Source organism: Pleurodeles waltl, chromosome 2_2, assembly GCF_031143425.1.
Source record: "Pleurodeles waltl isolate 20211129_DDA chromosome 2_2, aPleWal1.hap1.20221129, whole genome shotgun sequence".
NCBI lineage: Eukaryota > Metazoa > Chordata > Amphibia > Caudata > Salamandridae > Pleurodeles > Pleurodeles waltl.
The window spans coordinates 875,027,585-875,042,658 of record NC_090439.1 but is presented as its reverse complement, the minus strand read 5'-3'; the positions used below and the strand labels follow the sequence as shown (position 1 = coordinate 875,042,658).

At 42.6% G+C, this 15,074-nt stretch overlaps 1 protein-coding gene across 3 annotated transcripts in view; it reads right to left on the bottom strand.

Annotated features, from left to right (window-relative positions):
• Positions 1–15,074, bottom strand: part of VPS13B (vacuolar protein sorting 13 homolog B) — a 2,423,697-nt gene that overhangs the window by 516,026 nt on the left and 1,892,597 nt on the right. The window lies entirely within an intron of this gene.

Sequence of the window (15,074 nt, the reverse complement as noted above, 5' to 3'; positions counted from 1 at the left end):
GGGTTTAAAAAAAAAAAAAAAAAAAAAGAAGAAGTGTTTCCCATGTTAATTCCCACGGGTATTTTAAATAGCGATAGCAGCCGAACTACTGGACGGAATCACATCATTATGGCAGAAAGGTAGCTCTTGGTCCAGAAAGATCCCCTTTTGTTATTTGATGTAAATCTGTTCAGTCATTTGAGAAATTTAAAAAAATTACATTTGTACATATAGGGATGCAAAGGCTCTGCGAACCCCCCCTTATTGTGTGCTGAGATCTGATTGGCTACAAACACTTCAACAAGGAAGCATTGGCAGCCATCTTGGGACTCTGCTTCAGCTGAGTCCCAGAAAGAAATGTTAAAAAAAATAAAAAAAATAAAGAAAGAAAGAAAGAAACAGGACCAGGTGTAGGGACACCCTGATACCATAGCTCTGGTGCTGGGTTCCCAGAGGGACCCCATAGAGCTAAAAGAGCCTTTTTTTTTTTTTTTTCTCTGCAGATCCGGCAAAATTAAAAAAATAAATAAATACGTGTGGGCTACTGTGCCACCTCCCTAGAGTATTACAGTAATATGATGCAGGGGGGGATATATTTAGATAGCTGAATGAGATATATAGATATCCCATTGTAAGACACACAACATAACTTACACTATCTGCTATGTTATCACTTTTGTTTGATTCTGCGCCGTCACCTGATTGTTGTTTTGAGCATATATATTACCTACTGGCAGTCACCAGTAGGTAGCTATAGTTAGTACCATGTTTCTATTGAAAAAGTATTTTTTGACTAGCTTCTATCTTTGGTGCCATTTGATAAAGCTTCACAAAATTTTCTTAAAAAAAGTGTTCTTGTGAAGCTTGTTGTACATGGGAAGCTACAAGGTGATCCGTCAAGCGGGGGCCGAGAAAAAGGGAGGGGGAATCAAAAAATGTGCGTTTCCCACTATAATTCCCTTAGGGATTTTAGACACAACTACAACTTGAACCCGAGGATGAGTTAGCAGCCATCTTGGGAGTCGGCTTTAGACAAGTCCCACAAAAACAGATTTAAAAACAGCAACAAAAAAAGAGGTAGGGTAGGGTCACCCTGACCCCTTAGCTCTGGTGCTGGGGTACCAGAGACGCCCACATGGCAAAAGAAAGCTTTTTAAAAAAATTTGGGAGAGAATTTGTGGTGGATCTGTGAATTTTAAGAAGGGCCAGGTCACTGGGGAACGTGAAAATGAAGGAAGGCGGTGTAGGGGCTCCCCCTCCTAGGGCAGTTCGATGCCCTGGGGACCACCACCCCCCTGGTGCTTATTTAAAATTAATGTGGGGGTGGGGTGGGGGGAGTTGTGCACCTCTCCCCTCCCCTTCACAGCCTGCCACCTCCCTGGGGCTTTGATGAAATATAATGCGGAGGCCACATGTCCCGCTCAGCTCCAAGGACCTCCACCTCCCCAGGGCTGTAATCAAATACATTGCGGGGAGGACTGCGCCCAAGGGAACACAACCTCCCCAGGACTATTTTACATTGGAGGGGGCCAATGATGGCCCTGGGGGCCGCCACTCCTTAGGGCCGGCTCCTGTTATGTCCCAGGATGCCCACCCCTGGGGCATAGCTGTTTGCTCACACTTGGCAGGAGCTGTGACAACTCCCGACAAGTCAGAGAAAACACTTCACTTTCTGCAAGTAAGAGCTGTCAAACAGCTCTCACTGGCAGAAAGTGAAGTTTTCATTTGTTGCCCTGCACACAAATATGCTTGCAGGGAAATAGATTAAAACATTGCTACCACAAGCAGGGAACTGCTATTTAAAGCAGCTCCCTGCTTGTGTGAGCAATGCCGGCTCCCGCAGGATGTGGGGAGCAGGCTATGACTGCAGGGGAATTCAGACTCCCTCCGCAGTCCTGTCACTCTCTCTCTCTTCCATCCCATGAAGAGATGAAAGAGAGAGAGAGATGCTATTGCAATGGTCTTTCCATACAATGACATCAAAGAGTCAGACTAGCAAGAAGTGTGGTAACCATAACATTCTTATGTTAGGATGCAGAGCAGAACAGACACACTTCTGGCCTAATGGTCCAGGTTTTGTTCAGTCACTCAGTAGGCTGAAGGTTCAAATCCTATTATCGTCTGGCAGTGTGTCTGTTTATTTCCAGTGTTTTCACTGTTAAACATGCCTAGTGATGGAACATTGAAGTATTTTTCCCCTCAAAATCTGTGGGTTGAATGTCATAGCTAAGTCTGTACACTGCACAGTAAGGAGTCACCTCTGGCCTAGTGGTTAAGGTCTCAGACATGCACACTAAAGGTTAAGGGTTATGGTCTAGATGAGTTGATGGTCATTTCCTGCTTTAGTTTCTTTTCAACTATAAATATTTAAGTTACATACTCTTTTTAATTGACAAAAACATTTTTCTTTACAACTTGTCCAGAAATCTCTCATTCTTTCAACATAACAGCTGAACAGACCGAAGTACACGTTTTGAACATTTTGTGAAGATTTGTCAAGCGGTGTCAAAGTTACTAGCAAGACAAAAAACGCTCTGTCTTTGGAAAAAAATGGTCCTAACTATAAATACCTACTGGTGATCGCCAGGTGTATATATATATATATATATATATATATATATAATCTTTTTTTTTTTCTTCAGTTGTTAGAGTTATTTCAAGTAACTATATCTTGTGCCCTAAGGCAACTATAACTTGTGTCCTAAGGCAACTATAACTCTTGCCCTCACCATGCACAGTTTACACTATAAATGGCCTAAATGTCACAACATATACACAGATCGATCTGTGCACTGCCAAAATAATTTCACACTGGGTTCTGTGGGCATGAAAAAGAGCACAGAGTGTGGCCATAGGCCACCTCCTCTGCCCCGAAGATCTTGCTGTGAATGCTAAAGGCTTGACACGGAGGGATTTAGGGACAGAAGGAATGTGCTTAGGTGGTGGAAGCTATGCATGGAATAGGAACAGGTTGAAGGGCATGGGCCCCAGTCAAACCCTGCTCCCTGTGACAGCTGCACACAGCCAAAGGTTCTATACAGTGGGATTTATCATTGGCCAATGGCCAAACTATTATCATAGGAAAACAAACACATGTACTGAATTTTATTTTTTAAACGAAGCATATGGTTATTTATACAAAAAGAAGTCCCTAAAATACCATCAGTTGAAAGGACATTATGCTTAGTATCCAAAACCTAAAAACCAGTGACAGTCCCCAATTACAGTTAGCAACGCAACCCTAATCCACTTAGGTCTCTGATACAGTGGAACCATCTGAGATAAAGTTAAAGGGTGAGGAAAGGAACGGCTCAATGTTTAAAGGAGAAAACAAAGGATGACATCATGAAGTGGGGAAGAAAGGTGAAACACAATGAAAAGCATAATATAAATTAACATGTAATGAGAACATAAAGCATCTGTTCCCTTGAAAAATAACAATTCAGTGTGGTCTTCTACACTTTTGAAGGCTGGATTTCTGATCTTAGCTATGTTTGCAGCCCTCTTGAACTACAGAATCCTCATATGAATTTCCAACAGTAGTTTGATCACTGACGTTTCTTGAAATGGCCCCACTTATGTAGCTTTATTTGTGCATTGGGATACAGAGTTACTATCAGATTGTGCAGTGACATTTGATAAATCAGGCTTTTCACTCTAAACCATTTGTGCTGGGTATTATGACAACTACGTAGTCAACATCAAAGACATTATTATTAAGATCCTCAGTGTTGTCAAGGTTCCCAGGTTCTTACCTGACACTCTTCTTATTTTCTACCATTTATCTTCCTGGGTGACAAAGCTACTGCTGCTGACATTTACTACTTTCACAGGTCTAGACATATTACTTTTCACCTTTACTTTTGACAGACTTGCCAGACAAAAGATTTTCACTCAAATTCATTCATGTATTACAATCTATTTAGCTGTCTTCCTAACATCATTAAATGCTTTAGACTTGAGCTGTTTCTGAAAGACTCTGTCACAGATGTGGTTCTTATTAGCAGTAGCGCTCTCATTAGACTAATTCATTATTTTCTTAAGCCACCAAGGACAAACGTATTATGCAGGGAATCTTCCCCTGAGAAGAGCACAAGGTGTTTCATCAATAACTGTTTGAAGGGTACTTCAGTTCGCCCCTAGTCTTTCTCAGACTTTTGCCTATGCATTGTTCTTATGAAGACTAAATTTCACATTGTCCTTGAGAGAATATTTAAAGAATTCTACTTCGCTATTGCAATGTTGGTCATATAGTGCGTTGTAACACCTATAATATTATAGTCTTTCAAGAAGGCCAGTAAGTCATTACAGCAATATTGGACATGGTTGATGGTGACTAATATTACAAGGTAACCTCCTTGCTAAATACCTCTAACAAGAAATCCTGGACTGAGCAAACTTGAAACAAATTTAACTAATTGCCATTTGGAATGAAGTATGATGTATTTTTCATTTCAGAAGACAGAATACCAAACATCTCGCCATGCCCAATACTAGTTTTTGGAAAGCCTATTTATGGGCGACATCGATAGAAAAGCAGCTTTGATGGATTTATCCTAACCCACACACACATCAAAAAGTTTCACCCACTTGTATACTTCAAAATCCATGCCTGGCCACCAAAAGTACATTCTTGAAAGGTTTTTCAACACAGATATATCCATATGCTCCATATGATTGGAGAAATAAGACCTGCACAGGTGTGAAGAAGGTGGTAGGTAGAATTCCTCTTCAGCTGATGTTAGGGAAACTTTTTTCAGTACAGTAGATGACAAAATAGGACAAACAGCCAACAAGGCAAAAGACAAACAAATAACACTGCTGCGGAGTTGGATACAATGATCAATGTAGATAAGGATATCCTTAATTATCAAAATACCATTGATAGAGTACATGCGTTACTCGAAGTAGAACTTACAGATTTTTCAACTCAAGTGTGTTAAATTTTTACGCAGACACAAAACAAGATCTGATCGCCAAACAAATTACCACACAGCACACACATGAATAATGATGCTTGTGGGGATGGCATCCGTGGAAAACGTTTACCAAAACTGTCAGTAGGTATGGAGAAAGTCCTTTTTCGCCAATGTTTAAGTGTAGTAAAGTCACACACATTAATTTATATAACACGTTTTAATGATAAAAGAAATAGCACAGTGCACAAGCATGTGGCATCACCGACATCCTATCAGATGTTTAACTGACACAGTGGAATCTTTAAAGATACAGGTCCTTAAGGTTCTAAGGGGAGGGAGAATGGAATGATCCATGATTAAATCAAAGACGATATAATGAAACAACGGAAGAAGGATGAAACAAAATGAAAAGGACAAGTTAAATGAAAATGCATGAGAATGTATAAATGTGCCCAACTAGTTGTCTGGGCCTAGGCAACAGTATTACAAAAGAGGAGGCAAAATACCATGAGGGAGATTTGACTTTGGCGTACACTGATCTAATCCCTTATCTGCCTTTCCTCTTTTCTGGAATTTACAGAGCAGACCCTTAGCTACAAAGCAACAGAGCATGGCACAGAAAAGGTGTGTGAGCGGGGGAGGTTACAAGCTAGGTGGGACAAAGGATAGGAGGTCCCTGGATGGTTTCGGGAGGAAGGTCAGGGAGAGCATATCGGGGTGTAGTGAGAAGGTGTCCGAGAAGTAGTACCTTCATTTGAGCGCGGAGGAGGTGGGGTGCTTGCAGGATCATTTATGGCCATAATACAGTGAACTGGCTTTGCCCAGGTTACGGATCATGCCCATGTCGTTCTTCTCATTTTCTAAAACAATATGGTGGGTACATGTGTGAGCATTCGAAGATTTATGAGAAACATTTCTGATTGAACTGAGCGATTTCGTTATAACAGTTTCCCGAGGACTCGCCCGGCAGCTGTAAGTGCCTCGCTGATTACCTGACATGAAATAACTATCGAGAGTATTTCCCTTTTGTCTGCTCACTTTAATATGACATATGAACTTACAACAGCCTTGTGCTTTATGTTTTAAATCATCAATTCCAAAACAATGAAAATGACTCCAGATACGTAACATGTGTCGCATGAAAAATCTTTCGGGTTAATCCAAATTTCGCACTTAATAACCTCTAACAGTTAACATAGCTTTCCCAAAGCTTGACACATTTAATGGGAGGTTAGATGCATGAAAGCAAATATGCGTTTGGAATGCAAATACATCAAGGCCAATCCGTGTCCTTAAACTCGGCACGCTATCGTTATAAACGTGACCTTGTTAGGATGAAAACCCACTTTATGACCGATTGCCTCTGCACACGGAGACACATTTTCTCCTGCAGCTCCCCAGTCATGCGGACAAGCTACCGTGGGGCGCTTTCGTCTCTTCCTTCCTGGTTCGTCAGTGCGAATAATGAATTCCACTGGAGCGACGTCTTTAATTCCCAATATTCAATCCCTTGCTGAAAGGCGATACTTCAAAAAGATTAGGGGTTATACCACAGAAGGGCGAGGTACAATTCACAGATGTTTTAACTTTTCCAAGTTTTTGCTAACTCGGTTCTATAAAAGAAACACCTCTCGATGCAATTCAAGCCAGCATGTTTTCACCTGGGTCAAATGTAGTTTCCGCTTTTGAACTTCTTTTCTTAATAGCCTGATGTGTGCGTGTTGGCGCACTCACGGCACCAGTCGCATTTGTGAAATACAAACAGCTGTTCCTCTGACCTTAAGCCTTTAGGGGGTCACACGATGTTCACAGTGAGACAGCTGTAGGGCAAAGGGCAGCGCCTGGACACTGCGAATAACGCCAGGGAGGCTGTATAGGAGTGAGGAAACCTACCTTACTCGCTAGCTAAAAATAAGCACTGACAAAGCCCATAGGTTTTGGGACCTATTTGAGTTGCCAAAGGTTTTTAATGATGCTTTAAACCATGGGTACTCTCAAACATTTTCCCAGGGGCGAAAAGATATGGTCTGTGGTACAGCCAAGGGCGGCATTGATGCCAGCAGGTTGAGATTCGGAAAACATGTAGATTTAAAACCCTCCTGCAGCGTGGCAGGAGCCAGCCACCTCTCAGGTCCTCTGTGCTGGTGGGATATACTTAGGATGTTGGCGTAACCAACGCTGGTCTCTATCTCCTGGGCAGACCAATTGTGTCGTTCGGCCCATGTCTCTGCTTCTCCCGGTAGCAGTTGGGCTCTCCCATATGCTGCTTGTTCATCTCCTTCTCTGCCACCAATGACCCATTCCTGGGGCTCCGCTTCCAGATTTTCTTCTTCCGGGGTTCAGGCCTGGAGAAGAAACAGGAGTCTTTTCTTAGTTTCTTCCTTTACTTTCTGTGTCTCTCCTGCTTATCCTTCCTCCCTTTTAACCCTTTCCTTTTTTCTTTCAGGTAGCGAATAGAAGAATGTGTGGAATTTTCCCAAGGGAAATAACAGGCAAGTCCTCTAAAATTTCCCCCAGGTCCTCACAGTGAGGAATCTGCATGTAGATCCACCACAAATATTCTTACCAAATGTAAGCAACTTTTTCTTCTGATGGATACTTCTACCTGCATATATCTCAACCAATTGAATATATTTATATTTCCAATCAATAGTCACCTACGTGATGGAGGAACTTGAATCCAGACAACAGTGCTTGACTACGGTGTGAAGGAGATAAATGTAGAAAATGAGCACCTTTCTCATTCTTTTTGCACCCACCCCTCAGCTTTTTTATTGAAAATGTTTTTACTGAGAATGATACGCCTTCAATGTCCATTGAAGGTGTGCACTGTGTTTTTGGCTGTGATGCTGTACTGAACACATTTTTATCTGTTCCAGTTTTTTATTAGTAACATGATTGGTCACTGAGATAAACAAAGCACTGAGTATGATAAAAGTGGACACTGCCGCAAATATGGAATCTCTACAATAGGCTGCCCCCAATCCATCCTTATGAAAGTAGGAAGATGGCAGCAACTCACTAGTACAACAGCACGTGGGAGAAGGAGAAATGCAGACACCATCTCAGCGACTCTATGACACTAAGCCAAAGAACAAGGCCTTTGAGGTCAGCAAGTGGCAGCGCTCCCATGCTGCAGATTTGGATGCCTTTTCTGGTTCAGTGGAGAGTGGAATATTTGACTGGATATCCGATCTGCAGCATCCACATCAGAGGGCTGGGCGCACTGTACTGATGTGTGCTGCCTCGGGCACCATGCTTCAGCCTCCTTGCAGAGCAAGTAATACTCAATGTGGTGATCAACAGAGCAATTATTTAGCTATCCTGGCTAATTTGGCTGGTTGTGGCCGATGCACTCTTGTTGAGCGGGATGTTCCTACTACAGTGAAAGACGCACATATGCTTTGACAGCACACTTCTCTCCTTGGTGCGGTTCACCCAAACATGGTAGAGCCATCACAAACAGCACAGGCTGTGCAGCCCTGACATTCAGTAACCCACACAAGCACAAACAGTTGGGGGAAAACCCTCCTGGACTTTCTTGCTGTGGAGTGCCACACTAAGCCCAAACTTAATAAAGCGGGGGAGCTCATGGACACTACAATGGTTCCCAAGATAAAAAATGCTGCTAAACCATAGGCGGTGTGTAATTTACCAGGAAATCATGGATCTCACTCTGCTTACCCAAGCATGGCTCAAGAAGAGTTTACGGTTGACTGTGTTATATCTGTCCAGCAGATATCTATACCAAGCAAAACTTCGCCTGGCATACAGGTAATTTCATTAAATCTGCACAGTGTTATTATTGAGGACTATGTCTCAGGCAGGAACAAAAATAATAGCTCTGCAAATGTGGTCTCTACAGGTACTACAACAGTGCATCTTTTAGATAAAACAAAAAGCTACACAAGACTCACACGTTTTCTCACAAGTATGTCAAAGGTCTACACTTATATCTCCAGAAAGTGGGAATGATTCTACACTGGATTTCACTTCTACTCTAGTGCACTGGTGCTAGATATGCCAATAGAACATGACCACGACAGGCCCACACCTGTTTCTGGTGCTCTAGGTGAATTAACTGATCACAGGCCCGATATCTCTCAGGCACAAAAGAAGGTGGACATTATACAGCTTGCTGTCTTGTGATACACCAAGGACATTAACAGTGACACAACGACGCACATTCAACAAGCACTTGTTCAAGCTGTTGACTCACAAGAAGCTGTTTTGTCTTTTTGAGAAGTTTTGGAGCTAGACTCAGAACAAGATAAGGCATTCGAGCCAGATAAGTCCACCACTGATCACTTCACAGATCTAATTAAATCATGGGGAGAGGTCATGGAGAATCTTACACTGGGGCGGATGGTGGGAATGAACAAGGAAAAAACACTTGAAAAGCTACAGATCGTATCATCAGTGACAGCACGGATAAGGATACTATGTTGTGGAACAACACTTCTCATCATCTTACTCCTACTCCAAGGTTATCCAAAACCCAGTATTCAACATCAGCGACTCTCACAAAGGTTAATCATCTTTGTGATGTTACACATCTTTAAGGTAATAGCAATGGACAGCACTCAAAAAAGCATTATTAACTGTAATCAATTAACTGTTACATGCCCATCAAGAGGAATATAAAAAGGACACAGCTGGCTTACATGCATCTAGTCTGAAGACTCAAGCTGTAGTATGTAAAATTGCGAAGCAAATGTCTTCACTCGGAAGCTGAAGGGACCTAAAACTGCTATCAGTGTTGGGTTATGTGGTGGAATGTTTTGGTGGAATGTTGGACATGTAACGGTGTCTAAGCAACAGGACGGAATGAAGGGAGTGGAAAGATTGTGAGCAGTGACAGCAGTGTCAGTTGCTGCTGGAGCTGCCAGGGTTGGTACAGTCTTACTTACTGAAAATAAACCTCTGGAAGAGAAAACCTGGATGCCGTCTTTTTCAGTGGCGACGAGGGTGGGATACCAAGGGTAGCCAACCCAGGCAGAGTGTCAACCGTGCTGGGAAGAAGCAGATTTGGGACGCATCGTGCCAAAAAGAAATTGTGACCTGGAAACCAAGAAGTGTGGAGTGTACCGTGGAAAAGAACCTAGGAAAAACTGGACGAGTCTGGGAAGGGCTAAACGTCTAAATGTAGAGCAGAAAACAAGGAGGAGCGTACTTAAGGATCCAGTCCTACAGGCTGAGGTACCATGTAGTGAAGTCCGTAGGGTGTTTTGGTACTTTCTGTATGAGTGAACGCTAAGACAGATAAGAACTGCGCGAACTATTTGTACAATATAAGTTTTACAACAGTATTTCGGGAACGGCGTGGGACGCGCGCTGGCGTATTCAAACCTACCACGAGGAACAACCGTTACGAATCCTCCTACCGCAAAGGGGCTCGTGCAGGGAAGCTGTTACTGCACGGGTTGCTCCACCGCACATCGGATGATCACCGCGAGGTACAGCCGTTGCGAAACCTCCCGCTGCAAGGGGGTTCGTGCAGAGAAGCTGTCACCGCGCGGGCTGCTCCACCGCGCGCCTCGGGGGACAAGCGACTGAGGATGACGTTGCTGTAACTATGGCAACCAACGTAGAGACGCTCCGCATTACTGAAACAAGGGCAACCGCCTTTATAAAAAGGGACGCACGTTGTCAAAACAACTGCTCGTGCAGTGAAGCTGTTACTGCACGGTTTGCACTGTCATAAATTTGTTTTGTTCCATTGCTATTAACACAATGCAGTCAATCGCGCCTCCTCCCACGTTCTTGGCTGTACCTGGTGAACCGAATATGCCGTGGGAAGATTGGCAAGAAGCCTTCGAGACCTACTTGGAGGCTTTGGGTGGTGCTATTTTTACTGCTAAGCAAAAATTAGCTTTATTAAAACATAATCTGGGAGTGGAAGGCAGGAAAGTACTGAAAACCTTACCATGTGACAACGTTGCTGTAAATGGGGAAGGCTCTGATGAGGAGACAGAGGAGGATGATGTATATACCAGGGCCATGATAGCACTGGAAAATCATTTTAGTAAGAAAGTGAGTATTGTGGTAGAACGTCACACATTTTTCTCTAGAGCACAAGCACCCAGTGAATCGACTGACCAATTTGTAAGTGTTTTACGAACATTGGCGAATACGTGCAAGTTTAGGGATTTGCACGAAGAAATAATAAGGGACCAGCTAATAAACCGCACTAAAAGTTTAAAGATTCAAGAAAAACTCTTAAGCATGAAGGATCCGTCTTTGGAGGAAGCGATTATCATTGCACGGCGCATTGAAGATACTTCAAGATATATTAAGGAATTAGGAAAAAATGATGCTGAGCAAGTGACAATGCAAGAAGTTGATAGTGTTAAGAACAGTAATTGTGACAGGAAAATTGAAGGGACAAGGAGATGCTATAGATGTGGTAGTAAGAGACACATGGCCTTTTCTGGGAATTGTCCGGCGGCAAGTGTCAAATGTTTTAATTGTAACAAGGTGGGACATTTTTCAAAAATGTGTAACCAGAAGAAGAGTACAGTAAAAAAGAAAAGTATAAATTGTCTACAGAACGATTGTAATGAAGGGGACAAAACGTCTTCAGATGAAGATGTTGACTGCATACAGGTGTTCATGTTAGGCGAAGCCGTTCCAGAAGAAGATTTGCTCGAAGATGATATTATGTTGTTAGATAATGATCGCTACAGACCACCTAAGTGTGATGTGAGTTTAAATGGTATACACATCAGCATGTGGGCAGATTCTTGTTCCCCATACACGCTCATAGATAAGGATGCATGGGGTAAACTGGGCAAGGTGGAATTGACTGCTTCCAAAATTGCTCTGGTAGGGTATGGGGGTAGCAAGATACCGGTTATGGGGTGTTTTCCATGGGATGGTAAGTTTTAAACAGAGGGAAGTCAAGTGTTGTGCGTATGTGGTGGAAACTGGAAAGTGTTTGCTGGGGTGGAAAGAGCAAAGGGCGTTAGGTATTATATTGAACCCTAATACTAAGGAACAAGTGTTGACTGTGTTACGTGATGAATCTAAAGCAAAGAGGTGGGAAGTAGAATTTCCAAGGTTGTTTGGAGGAAAACTAGGTTGTCTGGAGAAGTTTTAACATAGGATCATCTTAAAGGAAGGTGCTGTACCCAAAGTACATAAAGTGAGAGGGGTACCATTGGTGTTAAGAGATGCGCTGAAAGTTGAATTGGCAAGATTGCTGCAGTTGGGAGTGATAGAGGAGATAGAATCGTCAGAATGGTTGAGTCCGGTGGTGTTGGCTGGGAAACCCAACGGTAAGATTAGAATGTGTGTGGTTTTGAGGGATTTAAACAAGGAGATATGGGTTGATAGACATCCTATCCCCAACATAAACGGTTGAGATGAATAAGTGCAAGTTTGAGTGCAGTACAGTCGAATACCTGGGTCATACAGTGTCTGGTGATGGGATTAAGCCGAGAGTTGGACTAATGGAAGCTATTGAAAAGGCACCCAACCCTGTGGATAAAGATCAGTTGAGATCATTTTTGGGCTTGGCTGAATATTATGCAAAATTTGTAAAGAATTTTGCTGATATTGCCCAACCTTTAAGAGCGTTGATGAAGAAAAACCAAAAGTTTGAGTGGTCTGAGAAATGCCAACAAGCATTTGATATATTAAAGTGCAACATCATCGAGGCTGTCGAATTGAAACCATTTGTAACGAAAAATCGTACAATTATTTCCACAGATGTGAGTATGTATGGCTTGGGTGCAGTATTGATGCAAGTGAGTAAAGGGAGAGAGCATGTGATTCCGTTTGCATCAAGAACGCTTAAAGGTGCAGAAAGCACATATTCTGCAATTGAAAAAGAAGCTCTTGCATGTTGGTGGGGGGGTTCAACATTTCAGGAATTATGTTTGGGGTAGAAGGTGTGTATTACGAACCGACCATAAACCCTTGGTGGACATCTTTACAACAAAGGGTGCTAATCCCGCGTCTCCTCGAATAGCTAAATGGCTCTACAGATTGCAAGAGTATGATTTTGTAATTGAATATGTGCCGGGGATAGCAAATGTGAATGCTGACTGTCTATCTAGATTACCAATTGAAGGATTTGTGGGTGAGGAAGATGAAGAATGGTTGGTGGTGGACATACAAGCTATGGAAACAAAAGCGCTAGAAGAGAGTGTATGGAAGAGGGAGATGGAAGAGAATGTGCAATTGAAATTGTTAAAGGATAATTTGAACAAACATTGGCGGGAGTTAAGAGAAGATGTGTTAATTGTGTTGTCAGATTTCAAGAATGTGTGGCCAGAATTATCGGAACATAATGGTGTTTTGAGAAGAGGTGACAGAGTAATAGTACTGCGCAATTTGAGAAATAATGTATTGGGGATTTTGCATGAGGGTCATGGTGGAATGTCAGGTATGAAGAGGAAAGCTAGAGAGTATTTTTGGTGGCCAGGCATGGATCGTGATGTTGAGAGATTTGTTAGAAATTGCGTGTGTTGTGCGTGCAGCGATAAAACACACGTTGGAAAGAGCACTCCTGTGGTCCCTATACCGTTTCCACGTGGGCATGGATGTGTGCGGTCCATTTGAATTGGATGGATGTGGTAAAACCTATGCCATCGTGATGATGGATTACTATTCTAAATGGCCAGAGGTCAGTTTAGTGCGTGAGATCAAGTCTGGCGTGGTCATTGAATTTTGTGAAGAGGTGTGGAGACGAGAAGGTTATCCCGAGGGGCTGGTGACTGATAATGGTCCGCAATTTACGTCTAATGAATTTAAGAACTATTTGGAGAACTGTGGAGTTAAGCATATCAAAACTGCTGTTGCACATCCCAGGGAAAATGGACTAGTGGAAAGATTTAACAGGGTGTTGGGAGAGAACATTCAGTTGGCTGTGCAAAATGGGTTGAGTTGGAAGAAGGAAATCAAGGATATGTTATGGAACTACCGCACCACTCCGCATTCTCTTACCATGGAAACTCCGTTTAAGTTATTGAAAGGGAGGAAACCGTGTACTAAGGCCGTGCCAGGGTGGATGGGCAAGGCTGGTAGAAAGAGAGTGAATGAGAGGAGATTGAGGATTCGTGTTGCTGAAGGGCAACGGAGGTATGATGGCGAAGAAATGGGTGGTGTTGCGGAACGAAATCTGGCGGTTGGTGATTGGGTAAGAACAAAGAATTGGGAGAAGTCGAAAAAAGTCTTGTCCAGGTGGTCCGTACCCAAGCGCATAACGAAAGTGAGTAAATATAGTGTGGTTGTGGATGATGGAAGAAAATGGAATGTGGTGAAATGTAATGAGTTGGAAATGAGAAAGTGGAAGAATGTTGCATGCGAGCATGGCGAGCAGGGTGAAGAGGGGAGGAAAACGGTGTTGGAGGAAAAGAAAAAAAGAATGGTCAAGAGACCAGATTATTTGAGGGACTACATTGCATAGGCAGTGTAGGCAACACATATATTATTGCTGAAGTTTTGACATTTATGTCCATGCGGGATATTTTGTTTTGGGAAATCATATTTAGTGTAAATAGTTATTGTATCTTATTTGTCATTAAGTTAATTTTGTTAAAGGAGGGAGATATGTTGGGTTATGTGGTGGAATGTTTTGGTGGAATGTTGGACATGTAACGGTGTCTAAGCAACAGGACGGAATGCAGGGAGTGGAAAGATTGTGAGCAGTGACAGCAGTGTCAGTTGCTGCTGGAGCTGCCAGGGTTGGTACAGTCGTACTTACTGAAAATAAACCTTTGGAAGAGAAAACATGGATGCCGTCTTTTTCAATCAGGGAGAGAGTGGATGATAACAGGAGCAGATGAAGGTCCTGATTAATAAAATGGAGGACATGGAGAACTGGAGAACTGAATGAGGCATAACAACATCCATGTAATCAGAACTGAGGAGGTTGCAGAGGCAGATGACATGTTCATGGTATTCTAGAGGTCTTTCCCTAGTTTTCAGGAATGGGAAATTTGACTGTAAACAGGTGCACCGTTCCACTTTTAATAAACTTAATGGTGATTGCAAAAAATGTACACCCCTGAGCTTTCCTAGTGTATGTATGGAACTTCATTTTTCATCAGCTACTGTATCACGCTGCACAAACCATAAATCCTGCAAAAAGTGGCACATTTATCAGGTCTGATTTCTGACATCATACTGATGAACCCTGCTGGAGGCTCCAACAAATGATTACTTACTTCA